Source organism: Phalacrocorax carbo, chromosome 3 (genome assembly GCF_963921805.1).
Source record: "Phalacrocorax carbo chromosome 3, bPhaCar2.1, whole genome shotgun sequence".
Classification (NCBI taxonomy): Eukaryota; Metazoa; Chordata; class Aves; order Suliformes; family Phalacrocoracidae; genus Phalacrocorax; species Phalacrocorax carbo.
In genome coordinates, this window is record NC_087515.1 from 3,702,845 (window position 1) to 3,708,991 (window position 6,147).

General features: G+C 46.4%; 1 long non-coding RNA gene across 1 annotated transcript; it reads left to right on the plus strand.

Annotated features, from left to right (window-relative positions):
* The first annotated feature begins 1,060 nt into the window (after positions 1-1,060).
* LOC135312806 (uncharacterized) lies at positions 1,061-3,634 on the plus strand. The gene is made up of 3 exons (XR_010372424.1): positions 1,061-1,383; positions 1,661-1,836; positions 2,355-3,634. It is a non-coding gene; the product is annotated as an uncharacterized LOC135312806 (long non-coding RNA).
* Positions 3,635-6,147: the final 2,513 nt, after the last annotated feature.

Consider the following 6,147-nt stretch of genomic DNA (forward strand, 5'->3'; position numbering starts at 1 on the left):
GCTTTGCTGAGTGCGCTGGAGTGGCCTCTGCTACGCGACCAGCGAGGAAGCAGAAAAGCCAGCTCGATGGCAGCAAACCGCTCATTGTTCCCAGCCTGCTTGCTCTGGCGGGGCTGCAGCTCTTGGGAAAGATCAAGGATGTGTAAGGAGTGGGAGAGAGATGAAAGTCTGTCTATCAAGGAATGGGGAAGAGGCAGCTGGGAGGGAAAGCCTGCTCAGGGGCACGTGGGATTTGAGATATGATTAATGCTTTGGCAACACGTTAATGAGAACAGGATCTGGCAACTGAGAGGAAATGCCTATGTGTTTGCTTGCCACCAGCCTTGAGCCGGAATAGGAGCCTACGCTCGCGCCAAAGTGAACCCAAGCTTTTGCATGTACATGTGTGGAATCAGGCTGTTACAGAACAATGTGGAATTTGGAGACCTTGATTCTGCAGGGCCCATTCCATCAGTGGGAGCTGGGTCTGCTTTGTAGCCCCTTTTATCAGCAGAGGGACAGGGGTCGTTTTGGTAAACAGCAGCACGCTCCCTAAACAACGTCAGCGGTCACTGCGTCTTCTCCCCAGCTCCCTTGCTGCTCAGGCTTTTAAAACAATCTTGAAAACTCCTAGACTCAAACCCAGTGATGACAGAGGTAGCCTTCACTTCTCTATAGTCTGCAGGGACAGAACTGCTTGAAGGTATTAGCTATGCTAAGCCTCTTAAATAACTATTAAACACATAAAACTCTTAAATGCACACAAATCCTGTGTAACAAATGGCAAACAATAAGGAAAAGCTGATCAACCATTATACAGCAATTTAATCTATGCAATTTGCATAATTTTGTCTAACAGAAGGAGGCTATAGCAGAATTGCTTTCTTAAGAAAGGCAGAGATGTTGTACAAAACAGGTAAACAATTGGCAATGAGGATTTTGCAAGTCCTCGGCAAATTCTTGGCATACGGACAAAGGGAGTGTGATATAATTGCAAGGGATGTGATGTAGATGGATTGGAAGAGACAAAAGACAACTTGGGAGCATGAAAAAAGGTCAGTTTTGCAACCAAATTGGGAAATTTAGAGCAAAGATTGAATATGTACCTTTAACTCTGCCCCTCTGTATCATTTCAGTAGACTTTTGTGTGTCAGCATCCTGTACCTGAGCTACAGTACTCTTTACTACGACAGGCAAACTGCAGTTACCTGCAACGTTTGTGCACGTGTAGCACCTTCGCCTTTGGAGAGATCAAAGAGTGGTGACTTCTGAGCAGCCCGTTTTACAGATGGCCACAAGGCAAACGAGCCACTGGTACCAGGACTCGGGGCCGCTCCGTGAAATAGCCTGTGCCTCCTCTGGGGCTCTTACAGAAGCAGTTTCCTCCAGTTTACAGGCTGCAAGGTGGGCCCATATTTCTGGAAATACATCTAGCACGTTGTGGACTCTGTAACACTAAACTCACATACTAAGGATGGAGGTATTTCAGGTCAGGAGCCGTATGACCTACTCATAAGTAGGTAACTGGGGGCTGCCTGACACTGCAGAGCCACCTGCTTAGGTACAGCCCCTGCACCCTACGAATTTACACCAGGAGCTCATTAACAACTTAGTGCTGGGCTGCAAAGTGTCTTTTTTTTTTTTCTCCCCCGCTCAGGAATGTCCTCTATTATGTTCCCAGCAATCTGGTGGCCATCAACACCTTGCTGATAAACTGGAAATCTTCGCCTTCTTCCATCCTCACCTCTCAAACGACCCATGAAAGAGTCTCGGAGATCAAAGAAATCCCCTTCCATCCTTATCCTTCTGACAGAGAGACTGATGGGATTTAGCACCCATGTGGGAATATGAGCATTGGTAAGTAGGGAGTGGTAAGGGTGGAAAATGACTGGGGAGGGTGGAAGAGCCCAGAAGATAAATTACCTGGGGAGGAGGTGCATACTGAATTGTGGTCTCCATAGCAAGTGTGAGAAGATAGAAGAGACATGACTTCCTCTGCCCCAAATAAAGATCAAGGAGTATTTGCATTCAAAGGGGTCGGATTTTGCACATATCTGATCTCTTCGGTCACTTTCTTTTAACTGGAAATCCTCACTAATTAATTGTTCTGCAAATTCTGCTCCTGCACATCATATATCTGAAGAGCTTGCTTGTTTCTCCAGTGCTGACTGCCTGTGTTCCTTGCCCTCGTGTTTTGCTGTCCAAAACCAAATAAAAATCAGAAAGGCGTTAGAATGAGGGGATTCTATGAGATTTTTTGAAAAGATCCTGCAATTCCACTATGTTAAAATATAGGCCTATGTGCTACAGATAACCAAACAAAATAGCCAGTGAGAGTTATCCATTATTTATCCTATTTTTTTCAACAATTTCAGGCTTTATCTTGAATTTATGTTAGCAAACTCAGCAACCTGGGGGCTCTTCACAGCACCTTAAGCAGACTGAAGTGGAGCTGATGAATAATCAGTGATGGAACAGCTGTTATCCAGAGATAACAGAGGACTTCAGGCTGCAGATGTGCATGGGGTCAAGGGAGACAATGTTGTGCATGAAAAAGTCATACAATGGAGTTCTGTGTATTTTCTTCAGAGTTGAAGAACAAAGAGGCAACGACCTTTTGTCTGCTGCTGTCATTCCCTGCTTCACCATTAAGGTAGTTTTCTTCCCCCCCCCCGCCCAATGGCAAGCATTTTGAAATAGACCCCTGTCAATCATGCCCTGAAAAAATGAGCCCATCCATGAGCAGAATCCTTTTTAGAAGTTTAAATAGTCTGAATGTCAAAACATGTGGTGGTCAGGTTAACGCAGCGCTTTGGATACCTGTGATTTGGATATATTTGTTTCAACGGCAGGTTCATTTTTAATCAGCGAGCATGCCAGGTTTCAAAGGGCAAATAAAAAATACAAGAAAAACAAGACCATACTTATGGGTTCAGTAAAGATCTTTCCAACCTGGTATCCAGCCTCCAACAGCGGTCAACAGCGGTGTGTAAGAACAGGCTAGCAAAGAGAGACAATTCTTTTTGTGTATCCTGAGAGGTGGTAGGCTGTGATTTAAGATCTTTTGAGTTGAGGTTGTATCTATGTCTTTGTGTTGAATTGTATTTATGGAGTATTCTAAATAGATTTGTCTTGATTTTTGATTTTTTTTATTTGTTTGGAGTTTTTTGGTGGGGTTTTTTGTTTGGGGTTTTTTTTTGTTGTTGTTGTTTTTTGTTAATCAATCCAGAGTTTCATAATTGGTACTTTATAGGAAGAGGTACTTCCTCTGTTTGTTTTGAACTTGTCATCAGATCATTTCAGGCGAAGCCCATTAATATTTGTATTGTGAGAAATAGCGCATAACCGTTCCCTTGATGCCTCTCCATATCCGTCACAATGTTGCCTGTTGCTCTTGTTCCTCAGTTAGAGTCTTCATCTGCTTAATCTCTCCTTCCTCAGAAATCACGTCCTGCGTTTAAGCATCTTTGCACAGTATGTCACCTGGCTTCCAGCAAGCTTAGAGCAAGCGCTGTGCTGCACCGCCGTCCTGCAGCGCGTGCCGAGCTCGCCTCGGCCGTGCCGGGTCCCCGGCCTCCGGAGGGGAGCAGGCGGCTCCTCCCAGGCCCCGCTGCGGAGGTGCCCGAACCTCTGAGGCACTGCCATGCCGGGGGAAGGCGGGCAGGGACGAACCTTGTAAAGCGGTGGCTCATGGGGCCAGCTTGCCAGGAAAGTCGGCGTGCCTCGCCTGAGGCTGAGCGCAAACCTCGTCCTCCTGGCGGGAGCAGAGCTGTGAGAGGACGGGAGCCCCGCAGCAGAGCTCCGTGCCAGATGCGTGCCCGGGAGCAGGGCGTGCTGCCGCCTGCCACCACCCCGGCCCAACCATCGCCCGCGGAGCTGGCGGCAGCATCGCGTGTTTGGCTGCGGGTTCCTGTCCCGCATGCCCACCGTGGGGACGTTATTTATTCCTCTCCCGAGAGCCTTAATCAACTGGCTACGGTCGCTACGGACACTTAGCTGTTGGGATTTTTTTTTAAGGAAGGTGAGTGTTCGCAGATCATCCTCTCTGCAGCATCCCTCGCATTCAGCAGAGAGAGTTGTGTCGGGGTTAGGCGAGAAATGCGAGTGAGAGCACGCCGCAGTTATGCTCCCAGCCCAGCTTGTTATTTTTTTATGGTTCCCATCCCCAACAGAGGACAATGGCTTCTGTTGCTCTTACAGTCCATGGGAGGCTGGTGTTCGACAGTACACTCCCAACAGTTCTGTTTTGTTTTTCTGTTTGGGTTTTTATTTTGCTGTTGAAGTTAGGATTTTAGCTCTTTTTGGTTGTTGGCCTTTTTTTTTTTTTAATTGCTTTCTCCCCTCCTCCACACGTCATTCTTTTGGCATAGGGCTGCCACTCACCAGCTGTTCACAATTCCTTCAGCCCTTCTGTTTTTCAGTACCACACAACCACAACATAGACTCAAAGGACAATTTCTTCCTTGCAGGATGCTTCCCATGCCCATTGAATACATTTAATAAAAATACTTTTCTGTCTCTTTTCTACCTTGGAGGAAACTTATTATATCTGTACTCCTCACATAATACAGATTGGCTAGTCTGTCATCCTCGGATTTCCTGAGTTTGATTCCTCAACTGTTTGTAGATCCTAGGATGACTGATCTTCCTCTCTCCTTGATAGAGCAAGCTCATCCACAAAGTCACTACTCAATAATTACTTTTCAACAAAAAGTTCACTCATCAACTCATAAATCTGGTCTTTTCTCCCCTGCCCTTTGCATTTTGTTTTGTGTAGTTAGATTTTTTTTTTTCCCTAATCTGAAACGTAACCAAAAATCAGCACATTCCCACATATGAGTGACTGGTCCCCAAAAGAGGCGAACTGGAATGACGTTGTGAAGCAAGTGGTTACAGCAGAGTCATCTTCCGAAGGGAGGGAGAACAGCTATCGCTAGGCGAGGTGCAGAGCATGGCAACTCCCACTGTCGCTGATGGGAGAAAGGGCTGCTGAGCTCCTCTCAGGAATGTACTATTTAATTTCTAATTGAGTTACTTGTTCACTTGTTAAAGAGCTCATCTCTTCGGGCAGTGACTCTCAAAGACAATAATAGTGGCCGCGTGCAGCCACCAGGGAATTCATTGCAGCCACAAGACAAAAACTTGCTCTCATTCTTCAGTTCTGTTTTGACTTAAACTGTCAAAACCGTGGCCACCATTAATTTACTGTGATGGCACATGTCACAGCTGCTTGTCTGAGAGTCACTGGTTAGTCCTGTCTCTCTTGTAGGCACTTGGAGCAGGAGTTCCCAAGCTGCAGCCTAATGGACCATGACAAGTAGTCTGCAAAGCCGTACTAACACTGCACATTGGCATTGCCTCTCCAATGTTTCAGGTAAAAGCACTTTGAGGAGCGTGACAGGCTGCAGGAAACACCAGGGTGCTCCGTGGCTTCGGAGGAAACAAGGACCATCAAACTGACAGGTTAGGTTTGCCCTCAGAGCGTCTCTGCCAGTCTCCACTCCCAGGTAACGAGTGCCTTCTGCTGGCCAGGCTCCCTGTCCCTGGCTTGTGTCTTCCAGATCTATCCTTTGCCTGTGGAGCAACCTCACAGGCATCAACCCAACCCCAAAACCTGTTTTCCTAAGAAACCGGCCATGCATTGTGCATAAAAAAAGATGCCCCCAAAGGCTTCTAATCCAAAAGCCTCTCACAGCCAGATTGGCTCAAACTCAATCCCCTCCAAAAAAAAGATCCTACTGATGAGATGGCTTGCTGGTAGGCCAGGACAAAATTAAACAGATCAAACATGCTTGGTTTCCAAAGGCAAAGCTGCAAAATGTCGCACAAAAGATATACTACATCCATTACTTTTACTACTTCTACTACATTCACTTCTCGTCTTTTCCCCCTTCTCGGCTTTTCCCCCTTCTTGGCTTTTCCCCCTTCTCGGCTTTTTCCCTTCTTGTCTTTTTTCCCTTCTCTTCTTTTTCCCTTCTCGTCTTTTTTCCCTTCTCGTCTTTTTTCCCTTCTCGTCTTTTTTCCCTTCTCGTCTTTTTTCCCTTCTCGTCTTTTCCCTTGGTCCTTATCCAGCTTCTGGAGGAGCCGTTGTGCAGGGAGAATCGAGAGCAGATTTCAGTGGTAGGAAGTAAAGGACAAAATTTGCACTGTTTTATTGCATAATATACT